At 39.9% G+C, this 24,036-nt stretch overlaps 1 pseudogene across 1 annotated transcript; it reads right to left on the bottom strand.

Annotated features, from left to right (window-relative positions):
* Positions 1-17,759: 17,759 nt before the first annotated feature.
* On the bottom strand, positions 17,760-18,442 carry LOC308557240 (myosin regulatory light chain 12B pseudogene; annotated as a pseudogene). The gene has a single exon. The product of its transcript is annotated as a myosin regulatory light chain 12B pseudogene (transcript).
* Between the last annotated feature and the right edge of the window lie 5,594 nt (positions 18,443-24,036).

Below are 24,036 nucleotides of genomic sequence, written 5' to 3'. Positions count from 1 at the left end.
CCTGCAACCTAGGTATGTGCCCTGACAGAAAATCGAACCCCCAACCTTTATGGTGTACTTATGCTCCAACTGACAGAGCCACCTGGGCAGGGCAAATCAACTGATTTTAAAATAGTGAGATTCTCCTGATTCTCCTGTTGGGCCTGATGTTGTCGTGAGGGTCCTTAAAAGTGGAAAAGGAAGGCAGAGGAGCTCAGAGTGATGTGGTGTGAGAAGGCCTTATAATAAATAAACAGCCATTTAAAATGGAGTTGGAGCTGCCATCCCAGAGGAACTACCTTCCCAGAGGAACTACCTTGCATGCCTTACTCCTTAAACCTTTTGGATGTTAAAACTGGGCAAAATAACCTGGCTAGTGTTGCTCAGTGGTTGAGCATTGGTTGACTTATGAACAAGGAGGTCACCCTTCAATTCCCGGTCAGGGCACATGTCCAGATTGCAGACTCGATCCCTGATGGGGCTCATGCAGGAGGCAGCCGATCAATGACTCTCTCATCACTGATGTTTCTATCTTTCCCTCTCCCTTCCTCTCTCTGAAATCAATAAAAACAGATATTTTTTTTTTAAAAAAATAGCCTTTCTTATTTGAAAAACAAAACAAAAAACTGAGCAAAATAATCTTTGGACTGGGCCTAGAGTAGCACTGTATTCCAAACAAATTTGCAAAGCTAACAGGAAAGCAAGCATGAACACTGGACTAAAAATTGAAGATATTCTTTAGAATTAGCATCACTATGTTAGTACTTCTGCACCTATAGAATTTCCTTCCTTCTAGTCATATAATTGTTCGCCTTCCCTTTCTCATAAATATCCCTTGCTTTCACCTCTTAATCAAAACCCTATTTGGGTTTCTTTCTGAATCAGTCCTTCCCTGATAGCTATTCTTTTGGATCTCAAATAAAGGCTTATTGCCTCACATTTTGGCCTTTTTTTCTTTTTTAAATCCCAAGGATGTTTTTTTTTCATTGATTCTAGAGAGAGAGGAAGGGAGAGGGAGAGACAGAAAGAGAAACATCATGTGAGAGAAAAGCATCGTCAATTGTTCTCCGGTTGCCTCCTGTACAGGCCCTGATGGGGGATCAAACCCGGAACCTGGATATGTGTCCTGACCCCTCGAGACCCTTTGGTGCTTGTGAAAACGCTCCAACCACTGAGACACACCAGCCAAGGCTGGCCTTTTATTTTTAGGTTAACAGCCTTATTAAAAAAAGAAACAACAGGCCAAAATGGAGTCGCTTTGCCCAGCTGGCATGGTTCAGTGGTTGAACGTGAACCTATGAACCAGGAGGTCATGGTTCGAGTCCCAGTCAGGGCACATGCCGGGTTGCAGGCTCCATCCCCAGTGGGGAGGTGTGCAGGAGGCAGCCAATCAATGACTCTCTGTCATCACTGATGTTTCTATCTCTCTATCCCTCTCCCTTCCTCCGTCTGAAATCAAAACATTAAAAAAAAAAAAATGGAGCTCAGCCAGGTGTGGCTCAGTGGTTGAGCTTCGACCTAGGATCCAGGCGATCGGGGTTCGATTCCTGGTCAGGGCACATGCCCGGTTGTGGGCTTGATCAATGACTCTCTCATCATTGATGTTTCTATCTTTCTCTCCCTCTCCTTTCCTCTCTCTGAAATCAATAAAGATATATTTAAAAAAAAAAAAAATGGAGTCACTTTTGCTAAGCCATGTCACCAACCAAAACTTAATAATTAACCTAATGGTAGTCTCTGCCTCTCCCAGGAGTAGAATTTTAAACCAATCAGTCTGAAATATCCTGATCAATACTACAAGATAGAACCCATGCCATTTCCCTTTCCCAAAAGAATGCTGGCCTAAAAATAATCCTCTTTTCTTTTGCTGATAATATCACTTTGTCTATAAAAGTCTTTCATTTTGAACAAGTCTTCAGAGCTCCCTTCTAGTTCCTAGATGAGATGCTGCCTGATTCATGAATTGCTTAATAAAGCCAATTAGACCTTCAAATTGAATTTTGTCCTTTAACAGCCTCAACCATCACTTGTGGCTTTGAAGATGGAGGAAGGGGGCCAGGAGCCTAGGAATGCAAAGGCTTCTAGAAGATGGAAAAGGCAAGGAAATTGTTATTTCCCTAAGGCCCCCAGAAGGAACACCACCCTTAATTTTAGCTCAGTGAGACCCACATCACCAAGTTTGTGGTCATTTGTTACAGCAGCAATAGACAACTAATACAGTACCATTTTCAGTGCTTTCTGTGACAGTATAAAGCAATAGAAGGTTTAAGGCCTAGATACTTCTTTGTGCAGGGGTTAACATTATCTACATTGGAAAAGAAGCACAATGTTATTTAAGCAGCCAAATATTTGCACTACTGATTATTCATAAGACACAGTCCTAGCACTACTCAGGTGTATACACAAGATGGTCCCAAGAAAAGAGGAACATCAATAACTAGACAGTTCTGAAGGAATAAATAGTGAGAGTTCTTTATATGCATAATATGCATAGCCCATGGACAAATTATAGTGTGGGGAGGCTTGAGGAAGTGGCATGAGCAGGGTGGAGAGGGCCAACGGGGTGGAGGGAAAGGGGGACATCTGTAATACTTTCACAATAAAGATTAAATCTATTAAAAATAGGTTTAATAATAATAATAATAATAATAATAATAATAATGAGATGTCTGGTGATTAGTACTACAGAGAGACAAAGAATTAGAAAGAACTCCCTGGAGGAGAAGGAACTAGTATTGACCCCTGAACGAAGAAGCAAGGAAGGAAACTCATTTTGGGAAATGAAGGAAATTAGATGATAAGAACATGTTGAGCAAGGCCATTAATGCCGGAAGAATAATTACGAACTTCTCCCCTGAAGTCATTGTTTCTCAATGTGTGTTCTTGTTATCAGAGAAATCAGGGTGTCCTCTTCCCCATTGGGTGCTGGGGGGGGGTCCTTACGATATCTTGAGAAAAATTTTCTGAGGCTTGAACAGGAGGATGACTGATTTTTATTTGCATGGAATTACATCCCTGGGTTTTCAAAGTCCCACTCCAGTCATAGAAGAAGTGTATCTGGGGTTTTAGTAAAACTAAAAGCAAGGCCAGTGTCCAGAATTTCCATTCCACATTGCAGCCAGGTCCAGTTCAGCATCAGGCTAGTTACAGTCCATTAGTCCACTGGGGGGGAGGGATCCACATGGCTCTAGGCTGTGTGGTCTAATACAGGACAGTATACCCCAAGCAGTAAGAGTCCCAAGAGCATAAGAGAAACCAAGAGCACAAGAGAGTGAGCTTCTTTATTCAGGGAATCAAGTATCCCAGATGTATGTGAGCTTGCAGTGGCCTTGCCCATTCTGACCAATGACCTGTTCCCAGGTCTGACTGACCCATAAGTACCTTCCCTATGTCACCCCAACTTTACTGGGCATGCATCTATTCTCCTCCCTGTTCAGTCCCTTCTCCCAGCAATCTGTGGGAAATAGACTGGTGGCTCCCTGGGGAGTGTAAAACTTTAGCTTCCTGGTGATGTTGTCCAAATGGCATGCCTATGATATTTAGCCTTCCCTTTGCTCCTTTCCTGTTATTGATAGCTAATTACAATGATATCATTCTGAGAATGCCAACAGTGTTCTTCAAAAGAAAGATTGCTAATCTTTATCAAATAAATTGAGAACTGCACACCTTCTCTCCCCACCCCTGTAGAAATTTCCTTATGTGTGTTACTGGAAAGGGGACCTGGTCCTGAGCAGGTATGCCTGAAGCTGGCCTGTAGTGTGCCAGGTTCTTCATGCAGGAAAGATATCACAAAACTGTTGTAGGCGGTGGGAATGGCACCAGGTGTTAGAGTTCTCCAAGTATAAGAGGACATTTATTTGGAAAATCACAGGGGTAGAAAAAGTAATTCCTAGAAGAAATGGGCTTAGGAAACAAGTTATAGAGGTAAAGGAAGGGCCCTAGGAGCTTAGGAGTGAGGAAGTCAATGGTAATGTGCCTGGGGGTGGAGGAGGGGGCGCAGAGGGAAGGGAAAGGCGCAGGCTGCTCCCCGAAGGGAGGTGCTGGGTCTCTTGCCTAAGGGTTTTAAGGGTGGGGATTTTAGGGGAGGTCCCAGGGGAAGATCTCAGTAGCATATTCAGCAGCTTTCCAGGTATGTCCTTTCAGGGTCTAGGACTCCACTGATCCATTGGTGGGCACCAGGGCAGGGGTGCTTATCCAATGCAGCTGGTCCCTAGGTTAGCTGTGGCTGGTTTTGCTGCTTTCTGAGCTCGGAGCTGAAATACAGCTGAGGCCTAGATGTTACCCAGGGGAGGAAAGGCCACCCTGGGGGTGAGGTCCCACCTTGTCTGTTGCTAGACACCTGGGGCTTTCCACCCTGATGACCTTCAGTACCTAGCCCCTCATCCTTGCTCTGCTCATGTCTGTCCAACTGCCTACCACAAAAGGAGTCCAGGTGGTTTTTAGAGGCTGTTTATTAAAGCTGGAGACAATGAAACAAGGAAGCGCCTAGGATAGAAGAAGCAACAGAGGGACTAGGTGGGGAAATGAACCTAGGCTGGGCTGCTTTGGCTCACTAAGAAGTCAGAAAAAAGGGAGACTTGGGGACAGGGTCAGGGGGTGGGCCCAGGATGAGCTGCTGCTGCCCACGGCTCCCTGGTTGCTAGCCTTGTGGGGTCCTTTAGAGTTTAGGAGATACATGCCTGTCTGGAAAGAAGAGGAGGAAGGGTAAGGTGAGGGCATGGTCCTGGGAGGGAGAGGGAGTGCTAGAACCTTTGTTTTTTCAAGGATTTTAAAGTCTCAGAGTTTAAGGGAGGACTTAAGGGAGGATCTCAATAGAATATTCATCAGTTTTATGCAGATATGCCAAAATGAGATTTATTCCCTTAACCTCATCTGTCCTTGGGTGTGGTTGGCAAATGGCACTAATTGGATTTCTGCTGTGTAGGGTGATTTAAGCTATTTACCCTCTGGTTGGGAAGAAGTGTAAACCATTTACTCTTAAATGTCCTTGGTTCAGGGAAGATAGGATTTTGCAATTTACTAGATGGTTGTAAACTGCTTGGCCGTTGAACTATCTGTCGGTTTCCCTATTCTGCTTGCTCTGGCTCACTAGCCTACCTGGTGTGGATGGAAAAGGGGCCACATACTAAACCTGACAAGCACAATGGAGGCCTGCATGGCAGCCTTATAAACTCGGAGACCTAAAGTAATGACATAGGATGGTCTGAAATTAAAACTTCCTAACTAAAGGTGAGTCATGGCGGGTAGTCAAGTACTAGGCTGGTATCTTCCTTGACAAAGGTCAGTCTTTACCTTAGCTGAGCATGTCTATTGTCTTTTTGCATCTACGACAACATACCCTTGGAATGTCAGATCCAGGCACAACCGCTGCACCAGAGCAGAGACCATAGAACCGCTCATTGTTATCTTGGTCTCCCACATACCATCTCTATGTGCTGTAAATGTTCATTGTTAACTATCCTCTACTCACCAATGTAAAAGAAGTGTGTGTCTATCCCTTTTACTTTTTATCCGGTCTCTGAGATTTCCCCACTTTGCTTTCTCCCACCTCCCTAATCTATCACAAATGGATTTCATGTAGCCCCTTACATCTTCTCCTTTGATTCCAGTGTATAAAATAAGGTACAAAACTGCCATTTTGTGGAGCATTTTCTAAAACCATTGAGATTTTGTTTCCCGGTAAATGTCATGAGTTTGGCTCAAAAAAACTCATAGAAATTCTTACAGCCCTGGCCAGGTGGCTCGGTTGGAGCATCATCCTGTACACCAAAAGTTTGAGGGTTCAATTCCTGGTCAGGGCAAGTGTGGGAGGATTGATGTCTCTCTCTCTCTCTCTCCCCCTTCCTCTCTCTAAAATCAATAAACATATCCTCAGGTGAGGATAAAAAAAAATTCTTACAGATTTGCACGGTTTTTATGTTGACAGCACATTGCCACTTTAAAAACTAGCTCTTCCACTTCGAAGAAATCTATTTTTAACTGTGTTGAGACAGTATGTACTCACCAGACCACAGGACTCTTTTTCCATTGAACACCTATTAGCACCCCTCTAAACACTTTGGGGGAGCCATCACACATTTGTAAAATGAGAGGTGATTGAAATAAACCTGGTCTGAAGAAACGTAAGCTGGCCGTGGACTGCAGGACAGAGGTAAAGAAAGAGTGGAGGTGTGAGTATTAGTTAGGAAGCTATTACAATTAACTGGACACAAGCTAACAGAAATGGGGTATAGCTATGGGAATAAAGAAAAGAGAAAAACCAAAAGTTGTTGTGGGGGAGAAAGTGGGGAATGGATTCCATGAACAAAGAAGAAAATTAGGGTTTTACTTTCTTGTTTTCTGCGGGGAGGAGGGAGGAGGGGTAGTAATTGCTTAATGTATCTTTTTTTAATCTCTCAAGAAATATAGGACCTAGTGCACAGCCCCCAAACATCCTTACATTGTATGTAGCCCTACCGCTAATCATGCTTGCGGCCTCATTTTTCAGAGCTTTGCTTCCATTTCCAAATAAAGAATGAGCAGTTTCATTCAAAAAAAGAAACAGGAATCTAATGTAAATGACTTAAATAATACACAAATATAGAGTAAATCCTTAAAGTCCTCCTAAACTCCAATTCCTCCTCCAACTCGAGATAACTGCTACATTTTCTTTTAATATAGAGTCATGCGCCACATAATGATCATGGGTCAAGGACAGACTGCATTTATGACAGTGGTCCATAAGATTCTACTGTATAGCCTAGTTGTGTAGTAGGCTATGCCATCCAGGTTTGTGTAAGTGCCCTCTATCTTTCACAATGATGAAATCACCTAACGATGCATTTCTCAGAGCATATCCTGATTGTTAAGCAATGTGTGAATGTATATAAAATCAGGTTATGTGGACTGTTCTTGTCTTGAAAAATCTTTCCACATTAGTCCACACAGATTTAATTCATTCGCTGCATAGTTTTCCTTAGCAAGGATGCACCGTACCGTAGTTTGTACAATCATTCCCTTTCCCTTACCCTTGGATATGGTAGATACTGAGGGTTCACTAAATTAAAACCTATTCCCAAATTGTTCCTTCTTTGCCCACTTTCCCTTTAGAGACTGGACAAGCCAAATAGTCATTTTCCCAGCTACTCTGGAATATTTTATATAATATAAAAATATAGTAGCAAAATTTTAAAATTTTTATTTATTATTTATTTACTTATTTATCTTTTAATCCTCACCCAAGGATATGTTTCATTGATTCTAGGGAGAGAAAGGAAAAAGAGAGAAAGACAGAGAGAGAGAGAGAGAGAGAGAGAGAGAGAAACACATCAATTAGTTGCCTCTCATATGCACCCTGACTGGGAATTGAACCCACAACCCAGGTATGTGCCCTGACTGGAATTGAACCTGTGACCTTCTAGCATACGGACGACACTCCTACCAACTAAGCCACACTGGCCAGGGCTAGTAGCAATATTATTTTTAATTTTTGCCCATCTGGTTTGCCCAATAATTTCTACTTCTCTAATAACCAGTGAATGTAAACATATTTTCTTAATGATGTGGAGGATCTCTATATATTTCTATGTTTTAGTCCTTTGTTATATATGGCACAAATATTTTCTCCAATTCTATCATCTGGTTTTTTATTGTATTAATGATGCCCTTTTCCATACAGAAGTTTTAAATTTTTATTTAATCAAATCTTTCTCAGTCATTTCTTTTATGGCTTCTGGGTGTTGCATTTTGCATAAGAAGGCTTCTCCATGCCAAGATTTTTTTTTTTTAATTTCTTCAAATATTTTTATAATTTTTCCTCCATCTGGATTTTATTTATATTGGGGATGATGTGAAGTAGGGATCTAAATTAATTCTTTCCACATGGATAGCCACTTGTTTCACACCATTTATTTAAATAGTTCATCTTTTTTCCCAATGACTTGAAATGCCTAATTTATTATAAATAAGTTTCACGTATTTAAATGAGTCTGTTTTTTAATCTTCACACCATACCTCTGGCACCCACAGAGGAACACTGTTCAGCTGTTCCTTCAAGAGAAAGCCTATTGTGAGAAATGTAGTTCGTGGACAGTCTCCAGCTGCCACACCTCCAAGATCCACTGCAATGCTCACACTGAAGTCATGCTCTCTCTGGACTGTTCCCAGACAATGACTGAGCACAGCAAGGGTAATAGAGCTGGACCAGTTCTGTCCAAAATAAGGCTCTTCTAATGGGCAGTCTTTCCCCTGGAGCTGTTTGCCTCTTTCCTGACAGCATCCCAGAATTTCTATAGGCTGGCTGACTTTCTCACCAAAGTTAGCTTGTTCATTTTCATCGACACCCAGCCCAGAAATGACACCTGCTATGGCCTCTTAAATTCCACCATTACCAAGACATTTCTTTGGATAAGTACTGATTACCAGCCCCCTTTTTTCCCCAGACTCCTATCCTGCAACCCTAGGTGTGGTTGTGTGTTTACTAGTGCCTCCTATAGGAGTGAATTTGCTTTGGCATTGTGAGACCTCATCAAGTTCTTACAATTTCCAATTTTAAGTGCATGCTTATTTAAAAGAAAAAAAAAAAAAACACCTAGAAGACCATGATTTTTGTTTCTCAGTTGTTTATTTGGGGGAAAAATAGATATTTTAATAAATAAAAAATATCACAATACTAAATTGGTCAGGGTGAGCAAAAAGAAGATAAAGATGACACTTTTAGATGTAGAACCAAAGCTCAGAAGAGAGGAATAATTACTGTATGACCCAGTCAATCAACTCCTAGGTATTTGTATGAAAGACACAAAAGCATATATCCATACAAAAACCTGCATATGAATGTTTATAGCTGAATTATTTGTAATAGCAAAAAACCCCCCCAAAACCTAGAAATAGCCCACATGTCCATCAACAGGTGGAAGGATAAGCAAATTTTGATATATCCACATAATGGAATATTACACAACAATAAAAAAAAGGAATGAACAACTGATACAACAAAGTGGATGAATCTCAAAATAATCATGCTGAGTGAAATCCACCAGAGAAAAAAAGAATACATATTGTATGAATCAATTTGTATACAATTCTACAAAATACAAACAGAACTATAGCGACAGGAAGCATATCAGTTGTCTAGAGGCAGAATGGAAAAGGGAAAGAGGAATTAAAAGGTATGAGGCCCTGGCCAGGTGGCTCAGTTGGTTGGAGCATTGTCCTGTACGCCAAAAGATTGCAGGTTTGATTCCTGGTCAGGGCACATACCTAGGTTGTGGGTTCCATCCCCAGTCAGGGAGTGTATCGGAGGCAACTGATCAATGTTCCTCTCACTCTCTCTCTCTCTCCCTTCCTCCCTCTCTAAAATAATTTATTTTAAAGTTATACCTTTTATTTATTTTTCTTGTCTTATTACATTAGTTAGGCCTTCCAGAAAAACATTTAACAATAAAAGTAGTGAATGGCATCTTTGTCGTGTTTCCTTTTTAAAAAATAAGTGTTATTGAGATGTAATTAATGTAACATGAAATCTACCCATTAAAGTGTACACTTAGAAAACTAAGGTGGATCCTAAAGGTACTAACAGTTGGAAGCTGTCAGCTTATTACAGTTCTTGCAGCTGACTGAGCATTGCACTTTTTGCCATATTTTTGTTGTAATCTCTTATGTATATATTATCTCACAAAGTTTAGAGTATCTTCCTCTTCTTTAAATAATACGTTGAATCCCCAAAGTGCCTAGCACAGCTTCTTGCCCATGGTAGGACCTTGTTAAATATGTAGAATAATAAGAATAAGTACCTATCCATTAATTTCAGGATCTTTAGATGATTCTAGGCAGTAAAGTATATGACACAGTCCTTTCCTGTGGTAAATGTTTAACAACTGGTTCTTGGAAATACTGATTTCTAGTGTTTGTTGATATCCAAGGTGTAACTATTTCCACCATGGTCAATTTCAATACTCATGTGATGTTAACCAGGATGCAGAATTCCTGAAAATTCAACAATCAGTCCTTGCAATCTGTTACAAGCCAGCTCCAACACACCACTGTTCCTTACCTTCACAGAGAGAGAGAGAGTTTGCTTTGGTTTTTCGTATATTGAAAAAAATTAGAAAAATATTAAATGCAATTAAAAAAAATAATTCGCTCATAGTTCTACTAATCTAAAAGCTATCATAACTCTTCATTTTTATGTTCTCTCCCAGTCTTTGCTTTATGCATACATATTTTAACTAGTTGTAATCATACAATTTAAAAAATGTTTTATTGTGGCAAATTTTAAATATATAAAAAGTATACAGAGTAAAGTAATGAACTTCATGTACCATTACCCAACCCCCCAAAACATTAACCTTTGGCCAACCATGCCCCATCTACATCAGCAGCTCCTTGCCCCTTACCCACATTTTTTAAAACAATCCCAGACATCATATCCTCCCATCTGTAAATATTTCAGTAGTAATCATTCAGTATTTCATTGTGCTTTTTTCACTTGTAGTCTAAGGAAGACAAAGACATAAATAATTCAGCTAAAAAAAGTTAAGTAAGTATTCTGATATTGGCAGTGAGGGCTGACTGGGAGGAGCAAGGGAGGAGTGTCTTAAAGCTATAGCATCTGAAGAACTTTACTAAACAATCTTTTTATTCCCCGCCCCCATCCTTCTTTTTGTGATAAAGTACAATGAACCCAATTAAAATCCCACATGTTTTCATTGACACACTGAATCACATATAACATGGACTGAATCACAATGTCTCTACACATGAAAAATGCCCATCAAAACAAATTTTATTTAATACAACTAAATCCCATGGCAGTTACCAGTCATCTTCTCCAAAACTAGCTTTTTAAAAACATTTTTCTATAAACCCCCTTGGACATATTTTATTTTGTTTTTTTAATTTAATTTAATTTTTTTTGAGAGAGAGGAAGGGGCAGAGAGAAAGAGAAAGAGAGAGAAACGACGTCAATAAGAGAAACATCGATCAGTTGCCTCCCTCATGGACCTCAACCGGGGATGGAACCCTGAACCTGGCTAGGTACCCTGACCAGGAGTCGGGCCTGCCACGTTTTGGTGTAAGGAACAACGCTCCAACTGAGCCACACTGGCCAGGGCAGACATATCTTATTTTTTAAATTTTCCATCTAATTATCCACTGGTCCAACATTCCTTGGAAGACAGATTACTTGTCTTTTCCCCTTATTCCATTAATTTACGCTGCAGTGCAGTGTCGTGAATGGTGTCACCCCTCAGCCCTTTAGAGAAGAGCAGTATAGAGGAGACAACATGAAGCCCAGTCCAAAAAAGAAATTTGGCAAATAAGAAATCCTCCTTATCCTCACATTCACCATCTACGGCACATGACATTCTAGCAGAGCAACTCTCAGTGTAAACTGGAGGGCCAGTCTGTCATTAGTTTTATAACTCCTTAGACTATTAATTACAATTCTGGTCCAACACACTATCTCTTACTATGGCTCTACCATAGTAGAGCCATAGTAAGAAATAGTAAGGTAGATTTTATTGTACTAAATTTGCAGGTGAGAAAATCAAGACTCAGAGAGACTTACTCAAGAATAAACAATGTGTGGATCCAGCATCAATTAGGGTTATTTGGTTGTAAACAAAACAAAATAAATTGGCTAAGTTCATCAAAAAAAGGGGGGGGGGCGTATTTAGAAGGACATGGAACAGCTCACAGAATGAATACAAAGCTGGAGAAGACAGGGCGGGAACCAGAGTGACAAGGAAGACTCCATCCTGTCGTCCAGAAAGTGTGAACCTTTTTTTTTTTCATCTTTCTTTCACTTTGTTCAAAATTCAAAGTTCATGGAAAGAGATTTCAGTTGATCTTTAACTTCAGAAGGAGGGCAGGGCATGTAATTTATTATCTCATAAAGCAGCCCCATGCTGTAAAAGACGTGATTCCTCAGAAGGAACTCAGCATGCAGTTTTGAAGGGTGGAATGGATGCTGGGTGGTAAAGAAAAAAAAAATTCCGTGGTGACATCTCAAGTGCACTGTGCGAATCTCCCTTCAAGGAAGACTATTGCGCCAGCTGTGGTATTGTTGCTTGGGCACAGCCTTCAGCTGTCAGCCTTTCAGGAGTTGCCTTGGCTGCAGAGAGCCACCTTATCTATAGTTATACCCTTCCCGGGACAGGCCACATCACTGAAGTTGGGGTGTTTAAGGCCTGGCCACTTCAGTTTACTGCTGGGACAATTCTCTAGGGACGTTTTCACTCCAGAGCTCCCTCTAGGGCTTATTGAGGCTGTTTCTGAGCCTACAGCACAGCTCAACTTTTCCCTGTACCCACGCCTGCTCTCCACCTCTCCCTTCCATAGGTTTTGATGCCAATAGCGTTTTAAAAAATAAATGTCCTGAATGCTAAACTCAGTCTAAGAGTCTGCTTTCTGGAGAACCCAACCTGTGACATCTCCACTCACCAATTCTCTCTGACTCCAAAGTCTCACACTTTTACCCCACCCACCAAATGTAATTATGCTTCATTATGACTTTTTTTTATCCCCCCAATTGTGGTAAAATAGATATAACATAAAATTTACCACTTTAGCCATTTTTAAGAGTACAGTTTAGTAGCATTAAGTACATTCACATTGTTGTGCAACCTCATTTTGGTTTTTTATGAACCTTTAGAATCATAGATCCACAGAATATTAGAACTGGAGAAGAGAGAGATCTTTACATGCTAAAATATGCAATTTCAGCTATAAGAACTTAGCAAACAATGAAATAGAAACAGAGAAAGATTGATGGGGGGGTGAGAGATAAATAAATAAAGCAGACATGTCGCCTCTCTATGGCAAGTGAGCAAAGTGTAAATCTGCTGCTCCCACAGGGACCTCAATTCCCTCCTACCTCTCCCAGGCAGACTTCTCTCTATGCTGAGGGTTTATAATGTGGTACCAAACACAAACCAACTAGGTCAACTGGTCTCACCAAAGAAAGAGTGATCTGCCCTAATACTAGAGAAAATATCTTTTGGGTGGGACTTAATAAAACATGTGTTACGGACAGCGGAGGCCTTCCTAAGGGATTTTCAAGGGTAATTTTGACTATATTCAATTTTCACATTTTATGCTACCCTTAAAACTTCACTCTAAAATTAAAAAACAAAAACAAAAAACCTCACCCATGTGAGATACAACTCCCTTTACATTTGTGTGCAATGTGGTGGTACAGCGTTAACTCACACCAAAAAAAAAAAAAAGTGAATGAAATTACACGAAAAAAATGACAAACTGGAAGAGGTTCTTTTTTTATTATTATTTTTTAATCCTTACCAGAAGATATTTTTTCCATTGCTTTTCAGAGAGAATGGGAGAGAGAAAGAGAGAGAAAGAGAAACATCAATTGGTTGCCTCCCACACAAGCTCCGACCAGAGCAGGGATCGAGCCTGCAACCAAGGTCCATGCCCTTGGCTGGAATAGAACCTGGGACCCTTCAGTCCATGTGCCCACACTCTAACCACTGAGCCAAACCAGCCAGGGCAAGAAGTTATTAGACTATTTATGGTTTCTCTGTTCATAGGACTCTGTGGCAGCACTGTCCAATAGGAATATAATGCCAGACACATAAGTAATTTTAAAATTTCTAGTTAGCCACATTTAAAAAAAATAAAAAGAAACAGATGAAATTAATAACATAGTTCATTTAACACAATATATATCCAAAATATTGTCATTTCAACAAGTAATCCATATAGCAATTATCAATGACATGTTTTACATTCTTTTCATACTGTGCATCTTACATTTACAATGCATCTCAATTTGAACTGACCACATTACAAGTGCTCAGGGGTCACTTGTGTCTAGTGACTTCCTTACTGGACAGGGCAGGTCTTAAACATACTTACTCTCTTATAACAGAGAAATCTTTCATTGTTCTGGAAAGTTTGATCTAACTGGGTAACATTTGAGGGAAAGATGTGAAACATAAGCGGCTCTGTATCAAAATTACCTACCAGAACTGAGGAAGACTTCTACGCACCCTAGGTTCAAAAGTGGGCAACGGTCTGCCTGTTGGCAGAGTGGAAACCCAAACCCAGCCCTATAATGCAGCCAGAAGCAGTATCTCCTGGGGCAGAACATAAATCAATGGTTTTTAATTCCTCAACAAGCAGTGAATCATTAAAGTTTATTGAAGGCAAGGATAATTCACAGTGTTTTCCAATCAAGTCTGTAAATTACAGACAAGTCTATTCTTCAAGTCTCAGGGCCTTCCATCCTGGAGGAGAAAACAGCAACATCTAATAGAGAAGGCATGAAAAAATTCCCTTAGTATTGAACTGTTGATTTTATTTAAAGCAACACACTCTACTTTTTACAATATAAGTGAATGAGAATAAGAGCTCAGTTTTTACTGCTTCAAAGCAAAATTGAAATATGGAAGTGAAAACAGCTTTAAGAAAAATGAGATATTTTAACACCTTGAAGTCCATTCTACTGATTCAATGCTTATATAACACCAAATGAAAGAAAGGGCTAATTTATTCATACACCCTTAGGTAGATAATACACACACATACACACTCAATTTGACATCTGATGCAGAAATCTTGAACTAAAAATTCAACGTAAAAAGTTTCCCATAATTAGTGAAATGTGTAGGGTCTTGGCAGCAACAGACTATGAAACTGACCTATTGAAAACATCTTCAAAATCCACAGCATCCCAGTGGTTGAGCATCGACCTATGATCCAGGACATTGCAGTTCAATTCCCGGTCAGGGTACATGCCTGGGTTGAAGCTTATCCCCAGTCGAGGACGTGCAGGAGGCAGCCGATCAATGACTCTCTCATCATTGATGTTTCTATCTCTCTCTCTTCCTCTCCCTTCCTCTCTCTGAAATCAATAAAGGTATATTTAAAAACAAAAAAACAAAAAACCACAGCACACAACTCTATAGGAAACAATGCTGCTGCAGATAAGTTTGAAGTAAAAAATTATAAATCACATAAGGAAATAAATCACTAAAAGGGAGATTAAAACAGGGAGAGGCAGAAACAACAAACAGGGAAAATGTACCTCCAAAACTCAAGATAATAGAACAATCTAAAGAGATTTTAAAATAACTTTCTTTAAAAATTTAAAGGAATAGATACCTCATGGGAAATCAGGTCAATATATAAAAATACCAATAAGATAAAGAACCAATTAGAAATTTCTGAAACACAAAATATAATCATTGTGAAAACATTGAATGGACAGATTACACAGTATATCAGACATATAATGCATTGAAAGCTGGTTATAGCCTGGCTATACAGCTGGGCTCAGCTATTGAGCATCAACATAGGATCCAGGAGATCGAGGTTCAATTCTCAGTCAGGGCACATGCCCGGGTTGTGGGCTCGGTTCCCCGTCAGGGGCCTGCAGGAGGCAGCCAATCAATGACTCTCTCATCATTGATATTTCTATTTCTCTCTCTCCCTCTCCCTTCCTCTTTCTGAAATCAATAAAGATTTTTTTATTTTTTATTTAAAAAGAACCTTTTAAAAAATAAAAAAGCTGGTTATAAAGAAATCTTCAAAAATGCACCACAAACAGATAAAGAGATTAAAAATCTTAAAAATAAATCAGGGAGCCCTGGCTGGGTGGCTCAGTTGGTTGAATCGTTGTCCCATGCACCAAAAGTCTCCAGGTTTGATTCCTGGTCGGGGTGCATACGAGATGTAACTGACAGATGTTTCTCTTTCTATCTCCAAAAGTCAATTAAAACATATCCTTGGGTGAGTATTAAAATAAACAACAAATAAATTGGAGATATGAAGGATAAAATGTGAAGATCCCACACATATCCAATAAAGAAAATGGGGGGGGAGACAGTATTTAGAGAAGTATGGATGAAATTTTAAAGATCTGGTGTTTGAAATTGAAGAAGCCCACCAGCCAAACAAGAAAAATAACACACCCTCGCCTAGACATGTTGAAATGAAACTGAAACATCAAAGTCAAAAGAAAATTTTTAAAACTACCAGAGAGATGACAAAGGCATGACTATTTATTAGACTTATAGCAGACTTTTCATGAGCAACAATAGGTTCCAGAAGACTGGATATCATCTCCAAGGGCTGAAGGAACAGTGATTTTAACCAGTGTGCCGCAAGAATTTTTAGAACATGCAATACCTGACTATTTAGTCAAGAGTATTGACCTCTTTTCCCTTTGGTTGTCAATTAAAAAAATGACAACAGACAACATAATAGCCATCCAATGTGAATGCATCAAAATTATACCCATTTTTGTCAGATCAGCAAAAATTATACTTTTTTGTGTGTTGCAGAATTTTAGTAATTAGTTTTTTTGTACCATGAGATGAAAAAGGTTGAAAATTCCTGACCTAGAATATCAGCTCTTCTACTCTCTCACTCAAGAAATATCCAGGGAAGCATTTGAGTTCTTGCTCCCCAGATACATTGTCAGTTTGGCTCAAATAAACTCATAAAAATTCTCTACAGGTTTGGATGTTTCTTACATTTCTCACATTGACACTGCTCAAACTATCCTGAGCCCAGGATCTATGCAGCCCTCTTCCCCTCGTCCATCCTCACAGGAAAAAAAAAAAAAGAAATTTACAGACATACGAAGACTGAGAGTTTACTTTTTATACGTTCTTGCTGAAAGAGCTATTAAAGAATATATTCCGGAAGAAAGAAACTGAACTCTGAAAGAATGAGTGGGTGCCAAAAGCAATTGTGAGCAAGGGAACTGGTAAACATATTGGCAAACCTGCAAATAGCTTTAAAAGAATAACTAACTGAAAACATATCAGAGATTAAAATTTAAAAAAGAAAAGAGGCAAATATTCGGACTATGCAGAGTTATAAAATCATCCCATGGTGCCTAAAAAGTTACAAACACAATAAAACAAATGAGAAGATACAGTTTTCATTAATTCTTTATTTTTACAAAATTCCTTTCTACCAAATTTTTAACATGTCTTTAGCTAAATCATTAGGTATCCACTATTTCCACCCCACCTCCAAAGACCTTTCATTATAAACGAACAACAACAAAAATCAACAGTCTCATTTCAAAAGACTAAATTTTAAATGTCATTCTGGGTGCTACAAGGCATATTATCTAGGTACAATCTCAATATTTTAGAAAAAGGGAAAAGAATTCCTTTCCACTCCCGGTCAGATTTGGCTCTTATCTTAATTCTGTCTAATACAAAGAGCAAATATCAGATGAGACATCATGATTTATAATTTAAATAATAGCTTCTGGCTTTAAAAATCTTTATTATTGATATTATAAGAACCCACAAAATAAGAATAATTTTCTGGAACCATTTTTTCCTATGGAATGTGACATTCTCATTTTTTAAACTTTTATTTACTTTATTTTATTTATTTATTTTTAAAATATGTCTTTATTGATTTCAGAGAGAGGGAGAGGGAGAGAGACAGAAACATCAATGATGAGTCATTGATCAGCTGCCTCTTGCACGTCCCCCAGTGGGGATCGAGCCCACAACCTGGGCATGTGCCCTGACCCGGAATTGAACCTCGATCTTCTGGATCTTATGTTGATGCTTAACCACCGAGTCACACTGTCTGGGCAACATTTCTTGATTTTAGAGTGAGAAAAGAAGGGAGACAGAGAGAAAGAGAAACATCAATTTGTTGTTCCACTTATTTATGCATTCATTGGTTGATTCTTTTTTTTTTTAAAATATTTTTATTGATTTTTAGAAAGAGAAGAAGGGAGAGGGAGAGAGAGAGGGAAACATCAATGTGAGAGCAAAACATCGATTGAGCTTGCAACTCAGACACGTTCCCTGACCAGAAAAGGGACTGGCAACCTCTCGGTGTACAGGATGACATCCAACCAACTGAGCCACAGCGGCCAGGGCTAAAGTTCTTTCAATCATCTTTATCTTTAGCTCCATGTTTAAAGATGCTCATAAAATCAATATAAATGAAATGTCTGTTTCTGTCAATAGGGGCTTCTCTGTACAGCTCCTCCACTTTCTTATCTGTAAGCCTACCACTCACTGCTGTCAGCAGCTCTCTCAGATAATCTTCCTGAATGGTGCCAGTTTCTTCTTCATCAAAGCAAGCAAGAGCATTTCTGATGACATCTGAATTTGTGCCATTTAACTTCTCACCAAACATCGTGAAGAACACGGTGAAATTTATGGGCCCTGGAGCTTCGTTCATCATGGCATGAAGAATCCGTTGTATTCTTCCTTAGAGAATCAAGCATATCATGCACATCGTCCTTGTCAATGAAACCTCGGTTCTAATCAATCATGTTGAAGGCCTCTTTAAACTCCTGAATCTGCGACTGGTCAAACACGGTGGATACATTAGATGCTGCCCACTGGGGGCGCTTCTTGGTGGCTTGGTCTCTGCCTTGTTGCTAGACATGGTGACTATCTAATTCACCACTAGACACCAAAACCCAGGCTGCCCAGCACAAGACTAGGAGCAACTCCCACGAAGCCGTGGGCTATGCTGTGACCTGAAAAACATTTTAAAATAATTTGTTTGAAAAGTGGTATAGAAGAAAGAATACAAGCTTCAGATCACACAGACAGATTCAAATCCTAGTTCCTCACTCCCGAGCACTGTGGACCTTTAACACATTGTCCCCTCTAAGCTTCAGTTTCCTCACCTGTGAAGTGGTAAAATGAAGCCTACCCCAGGCTTGTCAGGATTGCCTGAGATAAAGTATGTGAAACAGCCAACATGAGTAAGTATCCAATAAACATTGGTCCACCTTCTCACGCAAATAGTTTTATGATCTTTGTTTTTAATTTTGAAAGCAAATAAGTGAAATGTTTTCTCTTTCTCTCAAAAATTTGCTTTATACTTAGCAGACCTGAACTTACTTTCTTCCATTAATAATTAGTGGGAGTTTTGATGGAAAACCATTTCCCACCCATCAGTGTTTCCCAGATTCTGTTCCGCAGAACACTACTATCCCATCAGATATTAATAGAAGTCAAATAAGTTTGTATATGATATCTTCTTATAGATGCATGGTGCACACTAGCCTATTAAAAGCAACCCTGAGCAATTTCTGGGAGCAACTTTAACTCAGTGTTTTCACTCATTAGTTGACCATACCCATTTTTCATGTAAATGCCTACTAAGATCCTGCATAAAATCCAAGCAACCCCTTTTAGAAAATGCTAATCTAGAGAGATGGGTGGACTTATATATACTTCAAGCAATTTTCCATAAATATAACTTCTTTCAACAGAGAGACAACAGTTAAATAGCATCCAGTCAAAAGTATATTCTTGGGCAAGGGCCTAAAGAATGTCAGTTTGGTGTTTTGTATTGTCTTGATTTTGACTGTTTTATTATTATTATTATTATTATTATATTATTTAATATGCTTTTCAGTCAAATGACACCGACTGAGTGCTCCCACAGAGTACCAATCACAAATACAAATCACACAGGCTCTTTACTTAAACTTCAGTTTTCTTGTCATGCAGGCTTTTTTACAGGCTTGCTCGGAGGGCCCAATGAGATTACCTGTGTGAAAGTGCTGTCTATACCAGAGCAGCATGGACTGGTTACAAAATAATACCTTTGGGACACTGTCATTTAATGTGAGGGCCATTTAATGGTTCTAAACAAAAATAATCATTATTGCCCAATTGGACAGAGGGGGGTCTTTGAGCTCAGACACAACCAGGGTATGATTTTTCTTTCCAAAGGAATTTTAAGGGTACACATAACACTCAAATTAGCCTAGGCCTGGAGATATGGGCTAGCTGGAGGAAGGAAAGAAAACACACTACCATAGGGTTGCCATGAGGGCAAAGTAAACATACAATGAAGATTAGCTGTTATTAGGGAGCAATAAATACTATACTGCTTGAGAAAGATATAGCTAAGTATCTACAGAACTAAAACTATACATAATAATTAAAATAATAAATGTGAATGAGATGAACTTAATGAAATAAAAATACTCAAATTGATCAAACAAAACTGAATCAGTCTCCAAAAGCCACATCTAAAACCAGAAATTGATAATGCCCAATGTTGGTGATAATGGGCCAAAGCCATCTTGGGAAGATAAATTGGTATAACATTTCTGGAAGGAAGTTAGCCTAATTGTATCAAAGTGTAAAGTGTATACTCAGTCGTATTGAGCTAATTTACTCTGGAAATTAGCCTGAGGGGAAAATTGCACAAAAGCAAAAAGCTGAAGACAAGATGTTTATCATAGTGTGTTTATGGTAAAAAAAAAAAAAAAATGCAAACAATCTAAATGCCCAACAATAGGAAACTGGTTGAGTAAATCAGGTTTATAAATATCCTGAATGGTTGGCAAACATTTACAATCATGGTGTTAGTCTATAGTTATTGACTTGAATATCCATCCACTGCATATTCTGAGTGAAAAAGTCATTACAGAAGAACATGTAAGTTATGATCTCATGTATGTGAAACTGTATACATACACACCTATGTGTACATACTGCAAAGAGATGTCTAAAGGATACTCACCAAAATTGTTATGGCTCTTGCTCTGGGTGGTAGGATTTTGGGGGTGATTTTTATTTCCTGTTTTGTACTTTACCTTGGGTAAAAACCTTAGTCATGAGAGCACAGTTTTGGTGTATGTGCCTAAAAACCTATATGCCTTTAAAGCCACAGGGTCAGCCTATTATGCTTCATTCCTGTCATTCTGCCAATTATAAGCTTTAGGAAGGGGAAAACAACGGGTGGCTATCAGGAAAGTCATGCCCAGGCAGGCTTCCTGCCTAGAGAGACCAACAGGGACCAGGCATGTGGAACCAACCACTATGTCATCTCTAGGGGAGTAGTTAAGGCAACTCTTACCCTGGCTGGGTAGCTCAGTTGGTTAAAGGGATGTCCTGATACACCCAGGTTTTGGGTTCCATCTCTGCTCAAGGAACATACAAGAATCAACCAATGAATGCATAAATAAGTGGAACAATAGCCCTGGCCAGGTGGCTCAGTTGGTTGGAGCATCGTCCCATGTACCAAAAGGTTTTGGGTTCAATTCCTGGTCACGGTACATACCTAGGTTGCAGGTTCAATCCCTGGTCAGCGTGCATACAGGAGGCAACCAATCTCACACTCACATCAATGCCTCCCCCATCCCCAGCTTAAAATCAGTAAGCATGTCCGCGGGTGAGGATTTTTTTTTTTAAGTGAAAAAAATAAATCAGTGGAACAATAAATTGATATATCTCTCTCTTTCCCTCCCTCTCGCTTTAAAAATCAATAAATAAAATTTTTAAAAAGGCAACTCTTAGGATAGGAGTTGAAGAGTTACTGAATACAGGCCCTTCTCTGTGTGTTTGTTTATAACAATGTCTTGGCTTCTATGGTGTCTACAATAGAGCAACTAGGATTTTCCCCAAATTAGAAGTCTGCAGTGACTAATTTCTGGGACTTCCTGAGGCTGCTCTGTGCTGTCTAGCAGCTGAGGGTTCTTGCAGCAGTGGCTCCATCTGCAGCAGTGAGACAGAGTGAGTCTAGAAGGAGCCTCCAATGCTTTTATTTATTGTTTGACTCAAAAAAAAAAAAAAAGCATCAATTACTTTTGTAAAAACAACCAAGCTAAGCTATTTTGTAAAGGATAGAGTGGTCAACCGTGTCCCAGTGTGATAAGGGGTCCACTGGTTGTAACACAGTGAGGTTAGTAAGTGACCTGGTCAAGAACTGTCTGTGTTGTGGGGACAGAGGAATGGCTTAAGAGAGAAGGGAAATGAGGAAGGGGAGAGAATGGGTTTGGACAACTATTTCTGGGAATTTGGCCATGACAAGAAGACAGGACACAGAGCAATGAGCGACTGAAGAAAGGAATAGGGAGGTACGAAGAGGTATTCAATTTTTGTTTGTTTTTATTTCTTTTTAAGATCGAAAAGAGCCTGTAGAGCCCTGGCCTGTGTGGCTCAGTGATTTGAGCATCAGACGGAGCACCAAAGGGTCTCAGGTTCCATCCCTGGCTCTGGTCATGACACGTGCAGGAGGCAACCAATTGATGTGAGACAGACACATCGATCTTACTCTTGCTCTCGCTCTCTCCCTCCTATCCCTCCCTTTCGTTCTCTCTAAAAATCAGTGGAAAAAATATCCTCATGTGAGGATTTAAAAAAAAAAAAGCCTGTAGATAAGAAGTGGATGATTCAGCAGGGAAAGGGGATGCTTGCTCCATAGTGAAAGTGTCTGGAAATGGGGGAGGGAATGAAAACCAGAGCACCAGGACAGGAGTTGGCCTTAAACAGGATGAGGAATGCTGAAACCGTGGAAAAGGAGGAAAAGCCAGATAGAGGTCAAATGCAGAGCTGCCTCTCCAATGGAATTAGAGACTGGAATAAAGGTGGCCCTTCAGAGGCCAGTAACGCCAGATAGTTTTGAACTGGGAGCACTCACCCTGTTCGACTCTAAAATGGGAAAGCTCTCTGTGATGGAAATGTTCATTATCTTGACTGGTAGTTTCATAGGCATATACAGGTTAAAACTCATCAAATTGTATGCTTTAAGTAGTGCAATTTATGATACATCAATTATGCTTCAATAAAGTTGTAAAGAATTTTTTGTGTGGTTTTAAACAGACATGCCTCAGTCAACAGGGGGCGTGGTTGTGCACCACAAGATGGAAAATGGTTTTCCTGTGCTTTAGTTTCATGGTTTTGTTTTTCCTGATCTTTTCTCAGATGACAGAGCTCTTATTTACAGGCATTAAAAGAAAGCAATTAAGTAATTATAGACATGAAGATACAGGCAAGTGGATGTGCAAAGGTTGGAGTAAAGCCCAGAGCTGCTGAAATACTCCCTGTGCCTGAGTAGCAAGCATTTATAAATTCAGCCAGAGAAAGGACAAGGTAGTAGGACAATAGCATTTCTTCACAGTCATGTGGGAGCCAAGTTTGGGATTTTCTGATGGTAAAGATTACAGTTGCTGCCTTCCAGAGAACAGGTTTTGTGAATAGGTCAGTGCCAGGGCAGACATCACACTAATGGCTGATTGAAGAGGCGAAGGGAACAGAATTGAGAAGAGGCTTTTTTTGCAGGTTTAAGGACTTTCCTGAAGCTTGGGACAAAGGAAGCCTTGGCCCTTGACCAACCAGGGTCATTGTTCTCTGCTCTGTCAGCTCCTCAGTGTAACATTTTGGGGCAACTAATTTATTTCCTTTGGGTCTCTGTTTTCTCATCTGCAAAATCAAATTGATAGTCTTTGCCTTGTCTCCTTTTCAGAATAAAAGTGAAAGATTCTAATGAAAACATTGAAAAAGTAAAAGGAACTGTAAATGAGAGATCTTAATGCAACTCCAACAATTCAGCAACACAGGTGGTGTTCCCTGGTTTGTGAAAAGGTTATACATCCCCTGGGCCTCCTCTGCCTCTCCCAGATACTTATGGCCAGTTTTGTTGATTGAGGACACTGGTAAATGACTCCTTCCTCTCGCCCAAGGCCCCATCCACTATACTATTATAACAACACCATGACATTATTAGCACATCTTATGGCTATGTAAAAAGAAGTAACAAGTTTAAGTGTCTCTCCTTGAGTTACAAACTAATAACACAGGATATGAACCCAGGACTCAAACGCTAATGTCTGGCCTACTTTTCTCTGCTATCTTTCAAACACTAGTATCCTGGCAGTGCGTTCCATGGTCCTGGCCTCTCAGGCCCTTCCTTCCATCTTTGGGTCAAAGGTGAGTCTGTAGGGCAAGGGTGGGACCCTTTTTTCTGCCAAGGGCCATTTGGATATTTAGAACATCATTCGCAGGCCGTGCAAAATTACCAACTTAAATATTAGCCTGCTATATTTGGTCAAACATTTAATTAACTCACCCCTAATATGATGGCTGGAACTCCTTCTTTGGTGAGGTCTTGGCAAGGCCAGACCAAACAATTTTGCAGGCCGTATGCAGCCTGCAGGATGGATGTTCCCCATCCCTGCTGTAGGGGGTGGGCACCAAGGGTTAGGGCCCTTCAGTCTAAACGAACGGGCTGGAGGGTCTGAGGACAAACATCCATGCACTAGCTCTTATAGCACCTGAGGGAAGAGCTTTAGAACAGCCACAGGGGCCTGCATGTCAT

This window comes from Miniopterus schreibersii (assembly GCF_964146895.1).
Source record: "Miniopterus schreibersii genome assembly, chromosome: 1".
Taxonomy (NCBI): domain Eukaryota; kingdom Metazoa; phylum Chordata; class Mammalia; order Chiroptera; family Miniopteridae; genus Miniopterus; species Miniopterus schreibersii.
This window is presented reverse-complemented; position numbering and strand designations above follow the sequence as displayed.